Source organism: Callithrix jacchus, chromosome 5, assembly GCF_049354715.1.
Source record: "Callithrix jacchus isolate 240 chromosome 5, calJac240_pri, whole genome shotgun sequence".
In the NCBI taxonomy this organism is placed as follows: Eukaryota; Metazoa; Chordata; class Mammalia; order Primates; family Cebidae; genus Callithrix; species Callithrix jacchus.
Genome location: NC_133506.1, coordinates 14,404,857 through 14,424,661, shown reverse-complemented (window position 1 = coordinate 14,424,661; position 19,805 = coordinate 14,404,857). Strand labels below are relative to the sequence as shown.

The window sequence follows — 19,805 nt, the reverse complement described above, 5'->3', positions numbered from 1 at the left end:
TTCCTATGGGTAAATTTAATTGATGGTGCTCATACATAAAGATAGTTTACAAGAAGTACACCCTAAAACCTTCTGTTGTTAAATGCTCGTTTTAAAATGAGCAAGGATGCTTTGGTATTCCTGTTGGAAACTTTCTCATGGTTTCTATGCTATGGAGATGTGGTTTTGTTTTAACTGTGAATCATAGTGTATTTTTAATATTATCCTAGAGAATGTTATTCATTTAAAATTTTTTTTGTATTCTATTAGGTTTTCACAATCAATCATCTCTAAACTATATGAGCTGGTGGGTTTATTGAAGGTTTAACCAGGTTTGCAATTGCCTCATCTATTCCACCCTCAGCCTGCTGTGTGATCTTAAATATTATCAATGGTTCTCTGCTTATTGACACTTCTGCATAAGACAGGGAAGAAAACCAAAAAAGCATGGAACACTTGTCAGTCAAATGGACTCCTCTGTAGCAGTTCCAGAGCCATAAATGGGATGAAAAGTTGAAGCATTTTACTTGCAAGAGGTTTGGGCAGAATATGGAAATTCCACCCACAACTGTTCTATTTACCATTCTTGGTTATAAACTAAATTTCACCTTTTTTTGGAATTTAAGTTTCCTTGTCTATGCTTGGTGTGGGCTATTTGTTTTGACGAACTTGCAATAAAATCATTACTATATCAGCTTTCGAGCTACCAGGGAAAAAGTAAAAAAAAAAAAAATATATAAACTTTAGTACGAATGTAGCCTTGTGAATGTAGGAAGTGTGAAATACAACTTTTTGACAGCTATAAAATTGTCCCATAATGAAAATAGGGGGACCTATAATTTAGTTTTATATTTTTCACATTAACAATAGCATGAGTAGCTAAAAATACAGTTTAAATTATCCAAGTAGTACTTCTTAATATTATGTCTGGGTTAAAAATAATTCAGGTTTATGTTTGGCTGTGCTAATGTAAACAACCATATAATAATTTCATTTCACATCCCATCCCATATTTCTAATACAAATGCAGACAGAGTTTATGAGGCCAGACCTCTCTAGAAAACCATTTGAATAATATAGAAACCATAATTCAACAAAATGCCAAAAAAATGTATTCTTTCTGGTACTTTCTACTTTTCTCTAAACAATATGGTTAGGTGAAGAACAATGTTCTTTTTTTTAATAATCTGTATGTATATTTGAAATTTTATGGAACTATAAAGAAAAGTTAACAGTTCAATGGATTTTGACAAACTGAACACTTCCATGTATCTAGTTCTCAGAGTTAAAAAAAAAAAATGAAACAGGAATACCCCCAAGAAGCTTTTCTGGGATCGCTTCAATTTACTACTTCCCTCCCCACAACAAAGCTTCAAAGGTAACTCTCCCATACATAGATTAGTTTTGCCCAATTCTGAATGTTTTATGAATCGAATAAAGGGTAGTGTTACTAACAATCAACTCATGTGTTTAAGTATATTTCCACCTCCGGGACAGAAAATTCCACAGTAAAATTCCAATATTAAAGTGATGTAATTTAAATAAACAAAATATAGCCTAAAACTTTGGTCTGAATAAAAGTCATAAACCATGGACTATGTATTTATGCAACAGATCCTGGATTGCCTTCTATCCCAGACAAGAGCCTAAGTTACAGATAATTTTTGAAGGGATAATAACACATGATTATTGATCTTCCCTGTGTTAGACACGATTCTAAGTATTCATTGGATATACCATTTAATTGTTAAAAATACCCCAATCTGCTTGGACTCTGTTTCACGGAGAAAACAGACAGAAGGTAACTTACCAAGACCACTCAGCTAGGATTCAGTAGAGGGAAATGTGGCTTCAAAGATGGCATATTTAATTTCTAAACCAAAACTTTTTCCATAATATGAGTATCTCTTTACTTTCCCACAGGCAATGCTTCTAATCCAACCACTGAAGAAGAACAAGACTAATAACTTGTGAACACACCTGTTAAGATAATTAAGGAGAAGCTGAATGTCCTTTTGTCCCTGTGAAAGTATGAAACTTTAAGAAAGTGGAGCAAACAAACTGGTAAAACTGGTGTCATCTGTGGAAGGCTTACAGCTTTCGTCCCCGGAACCGCTAACTGAATGGAGCAGTCTTATGAGGAAGAGTTAGATGATAGAGAAAATCATATTAAAGCTAGGAATAAATAAAACTGCACATATTCACATATTTGTAGATCAGTTCTCAATTACAGGAGATTCTCCCCAGGGGATATTTTACAATGTCTGGAGACTTCTGTGTGGTCCCAGTGGTGGGGGAAGGGTGGGCAAGGTAGAATGGTGGTGAGGGAATGGTTGTGTGCCACCTAGTGGGGAGAGGTCAGGGATGTGGTAAACATCCTACAATGCACAGCACAGCCTCCCATAGTAAAGAAGTATCCAGTCTCAAAATCAGTAGTGCCAAGGTTGAAAACTCCTGAGCTAGAAAATGGCTTGGAATCGAAGTCTTCCCTCTTTTCTTAATTTTATCCTATGTGGAATAGTGGAACAAGGAGGAGATTTACAGTAAAACAGACCTGAATGTGGGCCCAGTCGGTATCATTGCTGTGGATGAGACTGATACCCACATTGGATCTCCTGCTTTCATGGGGAAAAGATGATTAACAAGACTCAGCTTATGAAGGCAGCTAGTATAGTGCAGGATCCATCACTATTCTAGGTGCTGAGAACTTTTTTGTAAGTCTGGATTATAGGATCCTAATTTCTTAAAGGATGAATGGCCAGTGGGTAGTCTTTTTTTTTTTTTTTTTTTTGACACCTTAGCAGTTTGACATAAAAATACAAGACAGTTTCCCAAACAAAAGTTTAATTTGGCAGAAAAACAATTTAGTTATCAGAATAATTTTTATGCTGAGCACTCTAGTTGGGTGGTAGGAAATATATTAGTCAGATTCCTATTTTGTAGGCAAAATAATTCTGAAGCATCAACTAAATGCTGTCTCCCCAGTTTCCCAAACCTTTAAATACATTAAAATCATCTGTGCTTTTTGGTGAAGTACAGGTCCTGATTCTGTATGTCTGGTGCAGGATCTGAGATTCTGGCCATTTCTGACAAGGTTCCAAGGCATATCTCTGCTGCCACTGGTCCTGGGCTTCCCTTTAGGTGGCAAACTGCTGAGCTATATAGAAGTATTAAAGCAATGCTCTTTGAGATACAGACAGAAGCTATAACAATAGTCACTTAGTTCACGTAATAGTAGAATACAATAAACAAATGCTAGGCTACCTCTGGGTAATAAAGTTTAACTTTCTAGACTTATATTGAAACAATTAAGAAAACAGATTGAAGACCTTTTAGTTGGAGTGGGGAAATTAAAAAGGATAAAGGCAGATGTTAAATCCAAGATTTCTTAGATAGAGCCTGATCATAAGCTTAGGGCTCTGTACTCCTCTGAAGCAAACTGGATCTAGGATTGCAATGCAGTTTTTGTGAAGTAGTTGAACTTAAGGGATCTCATCAGTACTTAAAGCCCCAGACAAGAGGAAGCCCAGAGCTCGGTAATGAAAACATTGTGTGGCTGCTCAGGCCCCTATGCTCTGCAAGGAACGGATTATTGTCAGGGGATATGTCAAAGAGTTTATGCTTAGGGCAATGGAATTACTGTACTTAATAAAGTCTCCAAGGGCTAGGGGTTGACTTCTTAAAATTACTGGGAAGACTTTAAAGCTTCATAATGAAGAAAGAAGGGAAAGTCAAAAGGACAGAGACCTATACAAACCTGGTTAATATATTATCACCTGCTGAGGCTCTAAATAGGGTCCACAGACAGTCCCGAGAGATCTGCAGTTTCCTCCAACTGGCACATGCACACACGCTGGTTTCTGAGAATAGAGTTCGTACCTTTCATTAGGGTATCAAAATGGATCTGCATGTCTCCGGCTTGCTCCTCCTTTTGTAAGTAACGTGGCTCGAACTAATGACAACTAACTAATCAATATCATTCCAACTCCTACTGCTCTCCCCACTCCTGGGACATATGTAACTACAAAATTTCCATTCTCATTGCAAATATCTCCAGGGTTCTGCCCTATGGCTCATAGATTCTCTGAATATTAAGCATGTCAGAACACTCTGAGGCATCCTTATCCATGCCCATCTGGAATCGTGGACTTTGTAGTGCCACTTGCTCAGTAAGGTGAGATAACTGGAAAGATAAAACCATCATTGACTGGCAACTTTCACAAGAATGACACGATATGGGCACTGACATGTCTTCTCATCTTCCATCCTGAAACGCTTGCTACTGCACCTAAGAAAAACAGATTTTTCCTATTTGAAACAAACTTCATATGCAAGAGGTAGAAGTATTTTATTGAGAACTTTAATTAAAAATGATATTTAACTACAAAAATATTAAACATTTTTCATCTCTTCTCACAAATGCAAGAAACCACTACCTTATGATACAGACCCCTGAAAAAAAGTCATGTATTCATGTTGTGAATAAAAATCGCTTAGTCTCAAGTAAAATCTGTCATAATATGATATATACCACACATGGAATGCATTTCCCATTGAAGACAATATTTCTTTATTTCACAAATGTTTCGTTTTTCATTGAAGTAAACGGAAGTTCATGAAAGTTGACCAAACAAAGGCCAATTTTTTGACATTGGACCGAAAAAAGTTCTGTACTGCCAATTTCCATTAGCTGCAAAGGCTACAACATCTCAGGGACACAAGCTGCAAGCAGTATATGCTTTCCCTAAAACAACAAAAAAGCATGAAGTGACAGTCATACTTTAAAGGTACTTTTATATGACAATAAAGAGCATGTGCTCACATGAGTACTGACAGAGAAGGAGAGAGAGGGGGAAGAAGAGACCAAGGACAGGGCTTGGGGGGTCAGAGAGAGTTTATTATGATGAAAAGTAAATTGTTTTAGGACTTTTTTTTCTCCTACTTAACCACAAAACAGTAATACTCTGAACATTAATGCACATGAATCATGAATGTCTGGTTGAGTGTATATTAGCCAAATAAATAGTACTAGATTAACTCTCAGTTAAATTCAGCTCAACCCAACAATCTGGACTGGCTGAATTGGCTACACGAGTCTCAGCAGCATGTCTGAAATTGAAAAATTCTATCTAGCTGTTGTTATTTTGGTCACAGTGAAAGATACCCACTTTTAGTATTTCAAAATTAAATTTTAAAAAACTTTTTTTTTTTTTTTTTTTGAGATGGAGTTGTGCTCCTGTTGCCCAGGCTGGAGTGCAATGGCATGATCTTAGCTCACTGAAACCTCCACCTCCCAGTTCAAGCGATTCTCCTGCCTGAACCTCCCCAGTAGCTGGGATTATAAGCACCTGCCACCGTGCTCAGCTAATTTTTTGCATTTTTAGTAGAGACAGGGTTTCACCATGTTTGCCAGGCTGGTCTCAAACTCCTGACTTCAGGTGATCGATTTGCCTTGGCCTCCCAAAGTGCTGGGATTATAGATGTAAAATATTTTACTACTGTATGACAACAAAGAGCATGTGCTCACATGAGTATTGACAGAGAAGGAGAGCTCTAAAAACTCATTTTAAGGCACTGTAGGATTCTCTTGGAAGAGTTTCTTTTTTAAAATATTGGTAATGAGTCAATTTCCTAGATCTCGGTGATATTATTGTACTAATTAATAGTTTATTCAAAAAAATTTAGTTGAAATCATCCCATGACATATATTACATTGTACTTGTCCTGTTTCATAAGCAGATTTACGATAGCTATGCCTATAGCACTTAAAACTATCTCCCAATCTCATTCTTTTAAAAATCTTCAAAAAAAAGTACAGAAAAAGGTGTAAAAAATGTGATGATTTGCATATACTCTTCACCTAGAGTTGCAAAATGTTACTATTTTTCACATTCATTTTACCATTTTTTCTTTTTCTCTCTATAGACAGATATAGACATAAACATGGCTAACAGTATCAATATGGGTGTAAATACTATGCAACTGTGATGTTTTGTTCATTGAACCACTTAAAAGAAAGTTGCATTCACCATGACTCTGACTTTAAATCCTCTGGCATGTATTTTCTTTTTTTTTACCTAACCATGATACAATGATTAAATGTAAAACATTTGGCACTGTTACAATACTACTATCTAACCTACAGTCTGAATCTAATTTTTACCAATTGTTCCAATACTGTTTTTTTCTTCCCAATGATGCAGGATCCAACCCAGAATCATACTTTTCACAAAGTTGCTATGTCTCTTTACTCTCCCTCAATCTGCATTAATCTTTACTTTTTCTTGTCTCATCAAATTGTTATTACTGAAAATTACAAGATATTGTTTTGTAGAATGACCCATGGTTTAAGCTTGTTTGCTAGTTTTCTTGTCATATCCAATATCATTTCAAAGCTACAAATAAAATTACTTTTCATAATATGATGCTTCTCAAGAAGGACATTATATAAAGAATTATATAAAGTATATATATAAAGCATATATAACATATATAACATTAAATATACCTATAACATATATTATATTAAATATTGCATGTATAAAATGAAATTCCAGTTGTACCTCCCTCTTCAGTGTTGTCAGGTAATAATCATTCCCTCAAACATTCCCAAATATCACTGGGGGTAGGCAAGCAATGACTCTTTTAAATGAACAGTTGGATAGATAGGTATAGATATGGTCTGATTTCAGAATTGGTTTTTACAGCTTACAGTATAAAAATAAATCCCATAAACGTTTGCTTCTTAAAACTACTTTACATGAGCTTTCCTTTCCACTCTAGTTTTCATTTAGTAAAAATAAACATTTTTTAAAAATTTTAACATATCCCAGAATTTAGTCTATTTTCCTTACATCTCACTGGTCTAAATACTTCTGTAGAATTAGCATTTCAATTATGCTTCTTGACAAGATATTTAATCCAGAAGTCTTTTAATCTGTGGCTGTATTTGAAGTCTGGATTTTGTCATCTGCTGTGGAAGTACAGCACTAGGTAAAATTCCATTAACACAAAAATAGGAATCCTTTTTTTTAAAAGGATTCAGAAAAAAAAACAAACAAAAAAAAAACCAAGGATGTTAAAAGAGCAAATGAGTGGTTTTGACTTTGAGCTTCATTCAAACAACTACAATACTAGAGAAAAAATAATCTGACAAACTTCACAGAAATTTGTAGGAGCCCAGAAGTTGATCCAACACCATTTTTTGGCCGGCTGCCACTGGTAATGAAGATTTTCCTGTATTGAACAGACTTCTTAGATTCTGCTTACATCCCTCCAGTCACCTCCAGCCATGACAACACAATTCCAAGGCTGCTGTCCTGTGATCTCACAAAGTGTTAAGCACCCAAGGAAAAGCATCTCTGATCCAGGTACAAAACCCTTTTCTGGATGCAAAGTTTATCTTAAGAGTACTATCTTAGAAATTATTGGTGCATTGCATGATAATTAAAACTATATTTCCACATAGCCTGCAAAAATTGGCAAGAGTTTAAGTAATTTAAATAGGGGAGAGATCCAAGATGGCTGAATAGAAACAGCTCTGGAGTGCAGTTCCCAGCGAGAAGAACCCAAAGGGTGAGTGATCACTGCATTTCCAAATGAGTTTTTACTGCCCACAGACCAGGAGATTCCCGGGCTGATGACATGATTGTATATTTAGAAGACCCCATCATCTCAGCCCAAAATCTCCTTAAACTGATAAGCAACTTCAGCAAAGCCTCAGGATAGAAAATCAATGTGCAGAAATCACAAGCATTCCCATACACCAATAACAGACTAAAAGAGAACCAAATCAAGAGCGAACTCCCATTCATAATTGCTAAAAAGAGAATAAAATACCTAGGAATACAACTAACAAAGAATGTAAAGGACCTCTTCAAGGAGAACTACAAACCACTGCTCAAGAAATAAGAGAGGATACAAACAGATGGAAAAACATTCCATGCTCATGGTTAGGAAGAATCAATTCTGTGAAAATGGCCATACTGCCCAAAGTAATTTACAGACTCAATGCTAATCCCATCAAGCTACCTATGATCGTTTTCACAGAACTGGAAAAAACCACCTTAAACTTCATATGGAACCAAAAGAGAGCCTGAATAGCCAAGACAATACTAAGGAAAAAGAACAAAGCTGGAGGCATCACGCTACCTGACTTCAAACTACACTACAAGGCTACAGTAATCAAAACAGCTTGCTACTGGTACAAACGAGAGATATAGATCAGTGGAACAGAACAGAGGCCTCAGAAGCAATGCCACACATCTACAACCATCTGTTCTTTGACAAACCTGACAAAAACAAGCAATGGGGAAAGGATTCCCTGTTTAAATAAATGGTGTTGAGATAACTGGCTAGCCATGTGCAGAAAACAGAAACTGGACCCCTTCCTGACACTTTATACTAAAATTAACTCCAGATGGATTAAAGACAAACATACGACTTAACACTATAAAAACCCTAGAAGAAAACCTAGGGAAAACTGTTCAGGAAATAGACATAGGCAAGGACTTCATGACTAAAACACCAAAGCATTGGCAACAAAAGCCAAAATAGACAAATGGGGCCTAATTAAACTCCAGAGCTTCTGTACAGCAAAAGAAACAATCATTAGAGTGAACTGGCAACCAACGGAATGGGAAAAAATTTTTGCAATCTACACATCTGACAAAGGGCCAATATCCAGAATCTACAAAGAATTAAAACAGATTTACAAGAAAAAAACAAGCCCATTCAAAAATGTTCAAAAGTGGGTGAAGGATATGAACAGACACTTTTCAAAAGAAGACATATATGAGGCCAAAAAACATGAAAAATTGTTTATAATCACAGGTCATTAGAGAAATGCAAATTAAATCCACATTGAGATACCATCTCATGCCAGTTAGAATGGTGATCATGAAAAAATCTGGAGACAACAGATGCTGGAGAGAATGTGGAGAAATAGGAACACTTTTACACTGTTGGTCGGAGTGTAAATTAGTTCAAGCATGTGGAAGGCAGTGTGGTGATTCCTCAAGGACCTGGAAATAGAAATTCCATTTGACCCAGCAATCCCATTACTGGGTATATATCCAAAGGATTGTAAATCTTTCTGTTATAAAGGTACATGCACACGTATGTTCATTGTGGCACTGTTTACAATAGCAAAGACCTGGAACCAGCCCAAATGCCCATTGATGATAGACTGGACAAGGAAAATGTGGCACATATACACCATGGAATACTATGCAGCCAGAAAATAATTGAGTTGGTGTTTTTTGTAGGGACATGGATGAATCTGGAAACCATCATTCTCAGCATACTGACACAAGAACAGAAAATCAAACACTGCATATTCTCACTCATAGGTGGGTGTTGAACAATGAGAACACGTGGACACAGGGAGGGGAGCATCACAAACTGGGGTCTGTTGGGAAGGACTGGGGAGGGACAGTGGGGGTAGGGAGGTTGGGGAGGAATAACATGGGGAGAAATGCCAGATATAGGTGACAGGGGGATGGAGGCACTAAACCACATTGCCATGTATGTACCTATACAACAATTCTGCATGATCTGCCCATGTACCTCAGAATCTAACTACAATAAAAATATATTTAAAAAAATAAATGATTTAAATAAAAATAGTAGATATGTAGTTTGTACATGTCATAGGTTACCTTACAAATGTTTTAATTCTCAAAAAAAAAAAAAAAACCTGTGAGAGGTACAATTATTACCTGTGTATTAAGAATGGGAACAAAGGTTTAGAAGAATTTAACCACACTTGCTTAAATTTGCAGAGCCAGCAAGCAGTTGGGCCTAGATTCAACCACAGTGGGCCTCCAGAACTCATCATACTAAATAATTACAGGCTATTATCTTCTTTTCACTCTAAGCCATCCCCACCCCGCTCACAGCTATGACATAGATACTTGGCATTTGATATCAAAATCACAAGTAGTAATAATAATAATTAGCAGTAGGGTGGAAGACAATTAGCAAGTATTTTTTAAATTGATGCTATATGTTTATTAATTTATCCATTTATTTAGATCATAATATTTTACAAATAGCAAATACATAAATCTATGTGTATAGTTTTATTAATTAAGACAAATGCATATTCATGTAACTGTCACTCCAATAAAGATCTAGAACATTTCTAGGGCCCCACAAAATTCTCTCCTGACCTTTCCCAGCCAATCTCCATGCTGTCCTTCATCTCCAGCCACTCTGTCTCCTGTCACTGCAGATTAGTTTGATCTGCTTTTGAACATGGGATTCTTTAGTTTACCAACTTTTGTGAATCAGCATTAATTTCCTGAGATTTATTAATCCAACTTGTTGTATATTATTTTAGTAACATCCAGGTTGTCAGATAAAATACCATAAACTGAGTGGATTATGAACAATAGAAATGTAATTCTCACAGTTTTGGACACTGGAAAGTCTAAGGTCAAGGTGCCAGGCAGATCTGGTGTCTCATAAGGGCCTTCTTCCTGGTTCACAGATGGCACCTTCTCAGTGTATCCTCATGTGCTGAAAAGGGTGAGGGGGTTCCTGGCCTCTTTTGTAAGGGTACTAATACTATTAATAAGGGCTTCACCCTCATGAACTAACCACACTTCAAAGGCCACATTTCCAAGTATATTACCTTGGTGGTAAGGGTTTCAACATATGAAATCCTTACCTGTGAATGGAGGGAACACAAATATTCAACTCATTGTACATAGATCACTAGTTATTTCTCTTCATTACTTTGTTGTATTCCAAAGGAAAATATGAGTAGGAAATATGAGTTTGTCTTTTCATTATTCTGTCGGTGGATATTTGTTTTGTTTTTTTCTTTCCCTATGACTTGGCTTTTATGAATAAGGCAGCTATGAAAAGTTTTGAACAAGTTTGTGAGTACACGTATTCATTTCTAGATACATTGGAATGGAATTTCTGGGTCATAGGGTAGCACTGTTAGTTTTCCAAAGTGTTGTACACTCTGGTTTGCTATATATGAGAGTGCACTTACTCCATATTCTGAACTACATTAGCCATTCTGATGAGTGTGTGGTGATGTCTCATTATGTGAAAATTCAGATGACTGTGAAGCATGCATTGGAGTCATGTGTATCTATGAAGCTGAAGTATGACTTCCTTGCCTCACTTAATACTGGGTCTCATTCCACTTTCAATAATCTCAGGGAACAAGCATCATAAGCCATAATGCTGCTTTCAACAGACAGCATCCACTTTCATTAAACAGTGTCTATGCAGAAGTGCTTGTTAATTATGATGTAAAAGATTTAGTCTACGTGTAAAATAAATACAAAATATTTCTTAATGCATGGAACAAAATTAATAAGCCATTATATATTATCTTTTTCTGATTATTTCTTTGGACTTTCTCTTTTTTTGTCCGCCTCACTGGAAATGCTCTTACCTGCTTTCTGTGCCCACACCTTCTGCCCATTTTCCCTAGTCTATCTCAAAGCCAGTGTCTACACTGAAGTGTTCCAGCTGTCAGTTTCTTTGACAGGATATCTCTGTGAATTCCAATGATTCCAAACTTTTGAAACTAATTTTAGCATTCACTCTGCCTTGGTGAATATTCAATATCTTTTTGTTCATGCATTCCTGATAAACAAAGATATCTTCAAATATAAGTTGGATTCTATTTTATACCCTTTTTAACCTGCCCATTCCAGCAAGTTGTGAATATCTTCAGTAATAGTGACTGACTTCCAATGTCCTAGGTAGGGCACATGGTAGTTCTCTGGCTGACTTCTGGAGTGGCAATCAATAGAATGTCTCTTCTGCATTCACAAGTAACACTCCTCATTTCTTTAATTTATTTTTAATAAAGATAGAAATGTTGTTTAAGAATCAATTACCAAAGTATACTTCTGCAATATCAACAAAGTAGAATCCCTGTGATACTAAGGCAGATAATAATGAGCCCTTCAGACAATAATTTATCAATTTTTCATGTATGTGCTTCTAAAGCATTATAATATTTGATTAAAGAACCACAGAACTATGAAAAAAAGACAATAAAACAAATTAACATTTTTCTGGCCACAAGAACCCAAAAGCAAATGCAATAAAAACAGATAAATAGCTGGGACCTAATTAAACTAAAGAGTTTTATATGGCAAAAGGAACAGTCAGCAGAGTAAACAGACAACCCAAAGAGTGGGAGAAAATCTTCACAATCTAGACATCTGACAAAGGACTAATATTAAGAATCTACAATGAACTTAAACAAATCAGTAAGAAAAAAAAATCACATCAAAAAGTGGGCTAAGGACATAAACAGACAATTCTCAAAAGAAGATATACAAATGATCAACAAACATATGAAAAAATGCTCAACATCACTAATTATCAGGGAAGTGCAAATCAAAACCATAGCGATACCACTTTACTCCTACAAAAATGACTATAATTAAGAAATCAAAAAACAGTAGATGTTGGCATGGATGTGGTGAACAGGGAACATTTCTACACTGCTGGTGGGAATGTAAACTAGTACAGCCACTATGAAAAACAGTGTGGAGATTCCTTAAAGAACTAAAAGTAGAACTACCATTTGATCCAGCAGTCCCACTACTGGTGTCTACCTAGAGGAAAATAAGTCATTATTCAAAAAAGATACTTGCACACGTACGTTTATAGCAGCAAAATTCACAATTGCAAAATTGTGAAACTAACCCAAATGCCCATCAATCAATGAGTGAATAAAGAAACTGTGGGGTGTGTGTGTGTGTGTGTGTGTATGTGTGTGTATGTATGTATATGTATATGTATATATACACACACATACACACAATAGACTACTACTCAGCCATAAAAAAGAATGAATTAACAGCATTTGCAGTGATCTGAATGAGATTGGAGACTATTATTCTAAGTCTCCAATCTCAGACATGGAAAACCAAACATCATATATTCTAATATGTGGAAGCTAAGCAATGAGGATGCAAAGTCATAAGAATAATAAAATGCACTCTGGGGACTTGTAGAGAAGAGAGACAGGGGAGACGAAGGGTAAATGACTACAAATATGGTGCAGTGTACACTGTTTGAGTGGGTGCACCAAAATCTCATAAATCACCAATAAAGAACTTACTCATGTAACCAAATACCACCTGTACCCCAATAACTTATGAGAATATATATATATTAATGTAAAATAAATATGTTTAAATATTGAAAAGAAAAAGATTTTTCTGGTTATGTCTAAGTCTTCATATTTATTCCATTACAATTTTAATAGGAGTATTTAAACTTATATCTATTCCAAGATATGCAAAAATCAGACACAAAAGACTAATTGCTGTGAATTCTACATTTTAATTATATTCCCTATCAGCCAGAAATTTTGAGGGAAAAAAAGTTAGAGAATTTAACAATGTTCCCCATATCTAAGAGTTCTCACTCTTTCCTCTTTTCTAATTTTTTTATTGGATGGATGTGAGATGTGAAGATTTTATTAAATAATTCTAACATCAACTCTAGGCTTTCATAAAACATTTTAGAAAATACAACATGTAGTTGATACTTAATCTAGAATTTCCAGTCTTTAGAACTTTTAACTTAGCATTATGACAATGTATCAGTACTTTCGCGCATGTGTGTTTAATAAAGATGATATGCGAGGCATAAAATATTAAGTTTTTTAAATGGTTTAGCAACCAGTATGAGTGCTAAACATAGAAAGGAATGTAATTTCCTTGAAAACGTATTGTCTTATCTTTCAAATACAGTTGAAACTGCATTAATAGTTACAAATTCAGTATTATCCAACATAATATTCTCTTAGAGGAATAATGAAAAATTAAAATTTTTTAAAACTTTTGCTTCCCTAATCCTGTGAAAGTTTACCAACAGAGGTTGAAAAGTGATGATTAGCAGAATTTCTCCCAATCATATCTGCCCCTCGATCTGGCATTTGGCTGCAAGGAGATATTTAGCTGTGGCTTATGTTTACTTAGAAGCTGAAGTTACAGATAAACCAGGCCAGTTATACAACAAATAATATCCAGAAATGTAATTTATATATAAATGCAAAAATGAGTTTTGCTAATTACATTGATAAATTATCATTTTATGATTAGGTTTAGAATAATTATATTCTAATTATAATACCAATTAGAATTAATTCCTAATAATTATGTGCATATTAGTGATTGTTTCAATGTGTCGAAAGGCACAAATTTTTATTCAGTGATTTTGTTATTTGTATATTATATGAAATAGTTTCCATATGAAAATTTCAAGCATTATGAAGAACAATAAAATACCCCCAACATCCAAACCTAATCTCATGGTCCTCCCCAGAAGTAATGAGTACCCTTTCTTTTCCTTTTTTATATCCAAATAATATAATATTGAATTAAGAAGACTATTATAGAATTTGGGACCAATGACAAAGTAGAAACAACACAGTAGGTTAAACAGGGAATGCTTATTATGAGAATGATCAACTATAGTAAAGGATTAAGTATAAGATGTGAGGGTAAACCTATATAATACCTAGGACTAAGAGAGAGTATCCATAGAAGAACAAATGTGGAAGGAGGACCTTGGAGGAGAAGGTAAGGTGGAACCACAAGATAGCCAGATGGCAGAGAAGTACAGTAGTTTAGCTAGACCAGAGATGGTCTGGAAATTCTTAGCAAATGATAGGTATCTCCCTGGAGTGCAGAGAGGGAACAGGTGATCAAGAACTGGTGGTATGGACATACTATAGGAGATCAGGTGCCAGTGGTGGCAAAGCTCTTCAGAGCATGTGGGCTGCACGGGGAATTGCAGAAGGAGAAGCAGTTCCATATGGATTGCCTGGGCCCTTGGCAGCTTGCACAATCTGCATGAAGGCTTTTGCCAAGGTTGCTTAGTGTACAATCCATTGCATCACAGGTCTGTATGTAGACTGTCTGGGAGCTTTGGTTTTCATGTTGAAACTACTACAGAACGGTTATCACCAGGTAGAGGCTGTGAGGTCACAGAGGAAGATTGTTCTGATCCATGGCTACTGCAGGCTCCACTGGCTATCTTCACACACCCATTGCAAAACCCTCTCTCCAGAAATTGCAGTTAGCCTTTTCCTCCTACAATGTCCCTCCAGCACTATCTACTGAGAAAGCTTACCATCATACCCACCTTGAAGGAGAAATACTTAAACCAATCCTGTTGTTTATCATAGGGTATACATGGAAGGCTGCATTCAGAGATGGGAAGCAATCAATTAATAACTGAAAACAGTCCACCTCTTTAGCTACTCAGTTTGCAAATGAACCTTTCTACACAAGTGTCAAGAGAGGAACTTCTCACTCTTCCCCCAAAGAAGACACGCAGCCCCAGCTGGCATTGTGTCTACTGTGAGCTACATTAATTACTCCTCAACTTCAGTCACTATCTCACAAAATGATGTTACCTAAATTTAAATTGTAAATTTAAACTCCAATAACTCTTAGCTGATTTTTCTCTTAACTTGTGATTTTTGTGGGTACATAGTAGGTATATATATTTATGGGATACATGAGATGTTTTGATACAGGCATGCAATGTGAAATATGCATATCATGGAGAATGTGGTATTCATCCCCTCAAGCATTTATCCTTTGAGTTACAAACAATCCAGTATACTCTTTAGGTTATTTTTAAATGGACAAGTTAGTTAATATTGACTATAGTCATTCTGATGTGTTATCAAATAGTAGCTGTTATTCATTATTTCTATTTTTTGTACCCATTAACCATCTCTATCTTTCCCCAGCTCCCCCACTACCTTTCCCAGCCTAAGGTAACTATCCTACTCTCTATTTCCATGAGTTTATTTTTTTTCATTTTTAGATCCCACAAATAAGAACATGCAAAACTTGTCTTTCAGTATTTGGCTTATTTTGCTTATCATAATGATCTCCAGTTCAATCCATGTTTTTGCAAATGACTGGTTCTCATTCTTTTTTATGGCTGAATCATACTTCATTATGTATAGGTATCACATTTTTTAATCCATTCATCTATTGATGGACACTTAGGTTGTCTCCAAATCTTATCTATTGTAAACAATGCTGCAACAACAAGAGTGCAGATTTCTCTTTGATAAAAATCCCACTTCTGGGTATATACCCAGAAGTGGGATTGCTGGATCATATGGTAGCTTAATTTTTAGTTTTTCTGGGGAATCTTCAAACTGTTCTCCATGTGGTTGTACTAATTTACATTCCCACCAACAGTGTACAAGGGTTCCTTTCCTCTACATCCTCAACAGCATTTCTTATTGCCTGTATTTTGGATATAAGCCATTTGAATTGGGGTGAGATAATATCTCACTGTATTTTTAATTTGCATTTCTCTAATCATATGCCTGTTTGCCACTTTTATGTCTTCTTTTGAGAATATCTATTCAAATCTTTTACCCATTTTTGATCAGACTACTAAACTTTTTTTCTACAGAATTGTTTGAGCTCCTTATGTATTCTGGCTATTTATCTCTTGTCAGATGGGTAGTTTACAAGTATTATCTTCCACTGTATGGGTTTTATCTTCCCTTTGCTGATTATATCCTTTGCTGAGAGAAAGCTTTTTAACTTTAATGATCCCATTTATCCATTTTTGCTTTAGTTGCCTATGCTTGCAGGGTATTGCTCAAGAAATTTTTGCCCAGACCAATGTCTTGAAGGTTTTCCCCAATGTATTATTGTAGCAGTTTCATAATTCAAGGTCTTAGATTTGTCTTTAATCCATTTTGATTTTATTTTAATTTTGTATATGGTGAGAAGTTGGGGTCTAGTTTCATTCTTATGCATGTGGATATCCAATTTTCCCAGCACCGTTTATTGACCAGATTATCTTTCCTCCAGCGCATGTTCTTGGTACCGTTGTCAAAAATGAGTTCACTGTAGGTGTGTGATTTGTTTCTGGGTTCTCTATTCTGTTCCATCGGTCTATGTTTCTGTTTTTATGCTAGTACCATACTGTTTTGGTTATTACTGCTCTATAGTAAAATTTGAAGTCAGGAAATGTAATTCCTCCAGTTTTGTTATTTTTGCTTAGAATAGCTTAAGCTATTCTGGGCCTTTTGCAGTTCCATATAAATTTTAGGATTGTTTTTCTATTCTGTGAAGAGTGTCACTGGTACCTTGACAGGGATTGCACTAAATCTGTAGATTACTTCGGGGGGTATGTGCATTTTAACAACATTGATTCTTCTAATTCATTAACTTGGAATATTTTTTCATTTTTTGGTGTCCTCTTCAATTTCTTTCATCAGTGTTTTATTTTTATTTTTTATTATTTTATTTTATTTTATTTTATTTTTTTGAGACAAGTTTCGCTCTAGTTACCCAGGCTGGAGTGCAATGGTGCGATCTCGGCTCACCACAACCTCCGCCTCCTGGGTTCAGGGAATTCTCCTGCCTCAGCCTCCTGAGTTGCTGGGATTACAGGCATGCGCTACCATGCCCAGCTAATTTTTTTTGTAGTTTTAGTAGAGACGGGGTTTCACCATGTAGACCAGGATGGTCTCGATCTCTTGACCTTGTGATCCACCCGCCTCGGCCTCCCAAAGTGCTGGGATTACAGGCCTGAGCCACCGCACCCGGCCCATCAGTGTTTTATAGTTTTCATTATAGACATCTTTTACTTCTTTGGTTAATTCCTGGGTATTAAATTGTATATGTTGCTCTTGTAGATGGAATTGCTTTTTTATTTCTTTTTCACATTCTGCAAAAAAGGATAGATAACTTGACTTCTTCCTGTCCAATTTGCATGCCCTTTGTATCTTTATTTTGTCTTATTGCTCTAGCTAGGACTTACAATACCATAATGAATAACAGTGGTGACAGTGAAAATTCTTTTCATGTTCCAGATCTTAGAGGAGAGGCTTTCTGTTTTCCCCATTCGATATAATATTAACTGTGGGTCTGTCATAGAGGCCTTGTATTATGTTGAGGTATGTTCCTTCAACCCCTAGTTTTTTGAGGTTTCTTTTTTTTTTTTTTTATCACGCAGGGATGTTGAGTGTTGTCACACGCTTTTTCAGCATCAATTGAAATGATCATATGGTTTTTATTTTTTATTCTGTTGAAATTATGTATCATGTTAATTAATTTGCACATGTTGAACCATTCTTGCATCCCAGAGATAAATTCCACTAGGTTATGATGAATGATTTTTCTAATGTATTGTTGAATTCCGTTTGCTAGTTTTTTGTTAAGGAATTTTGAATTGATAGTCCTCAGAGATATTAGGTTGTAGTTTTTAATTTAGATGTGTCTTTGTCTAATTTAGGTTTGGCAGTCAGGGTGATACTGCCCTCATAGAATGGGTTTGGAAGCATTTCCTCTTATTTTTCAGAATAGTTTCAGTAGGATTGTATTAGTTCTTCTTTAAATATTTGGTAGAATTTAGCAGTGAAGTCATTGGTCCTGGGCTTTTCTTTACTGGGAGACTTTTTGCTATGGCTTTGATCTTGTTACTTGTTATTGGTCTGTTCAGGCTTTGGATTTCTCTCTGATTCAGTCTTGGTATGTTTCATGTCTCCAGGAATTTGTCCATTTCTTCTAGATTTTCAGATTTCTTGACATAGAGTTACTCGTAGTAGCCACTAATGATCCTTTGAGTTTCTGCAGTATGAGTTGCAATGTCTCCTTTTTCATTTCTGAAATTGTTTATTTGTATCTTTTCTTCATTTATTTCTGATCTGATCTTTATTATTTCTTTTCTTCTACTAAGTTGGTGGTTTGTTTTACTCTTGCTCTTCTAGTCCTTTAAGATACATCATTACATTGTTTATTTAAAAATCTTCCTCTTTTTTTTTGATATAGGCACTTAGAGCTTTAAATTTTTGTCTTAGTATTGGTTTTGATGTATCCAACATGTTTCAGTATATTGTGTTTCCATTATGATTTGTTTTAGGAGATTTTTAAATTTTATTCTTAATTTCTTTCTGAACCACCAGTCATTCAGGAACATATTGTTTAATTTTAGTGTATTTGTATAATTTCCAAAATTCCTCTTGACTTCTAGCTTTATTCCATTGTGTCAGAGAATATGCTTACCATTATTTCAATTTTTTTAATCTTTTAAGACTTGTTTTGTGACCTAACATAAGGTCTATCCTTAAGAACAATCCATGTTCTAAGGAAAAGAATGTGTATTCTGCAACCATTGGGTGAAATGTTCTGTAAATAACTATTAGATCCATTTGGTTTATAGTACAGATTAAATCCAATGTTTCTGCCTGGAAAATATGTCCAGTACTGTAAATGTGGTGTCAAAGTTTCCAGCTATTATTGCATTGAGACCTATCTCTCTCTTTAGCTCTAATAATATTTCTTTTTATATCCAGGTGTTCCAGAGTTGGCTGCATATATATTTTAGTTGTTATAACTTCTTGCTAAATTGACTCCTTTGTCATTATATAGTAGTAACCTTTGTCTCTTCTTATAGTTTTTTTCTTGAAATCTATTTTGTCAAAGTATAGCTATTCCTGCTCTTTTTTGATTTCTGTTGGCATGGAATATCCTTCTCCATCCCTCTATTTTCAATCTGTGTTTGCCTTAATGAATGAAGTGTGTTTTTTTCTGCGCAGCAAAGCCCTGGGTCTTGTTTTTTCATCCATCAGCCACTATCTGTCTTTTGATTAGATAGTTTAGTCCATTTATATTCAATGTTATTATTGACAAGGATTTACTCTTGCCATTTTGTTCCTTTTTTCCTTCTGCTTAGTCATTTCTCCTTTTAAAGGACTCAGATGCATTCTTCTGCATATCAACTGTATTTTTCAGCTCCAGAATTTCTGCTTGATTCTTTTTAATTATTTTAGTATCATTGATACATTT

General features: G+C 35.4%; 1 long non-coding RNA gene across 1 annotated transcript in view; it reads right to left on the bottom strand.

The window, feature by feature from the left end:
* Positions 1–2,207: 2,207 nt before the first annotated feature.
* Positions 2,208–19,805, bottom strand: part of LOC144582850 (uncharacterized) — a 293,627-nt gene continuing 276,029 nt past the window's right edge. The window contains exon 4 of the long non-coding RNA XR_013536323.1: positions 2,208–3,839. This is a non-coding gene — a long non-coding RNA (uncharacterized LOC144582850). The remainder of the gene's footprint in view (positions 3,840–19,805) is intronic.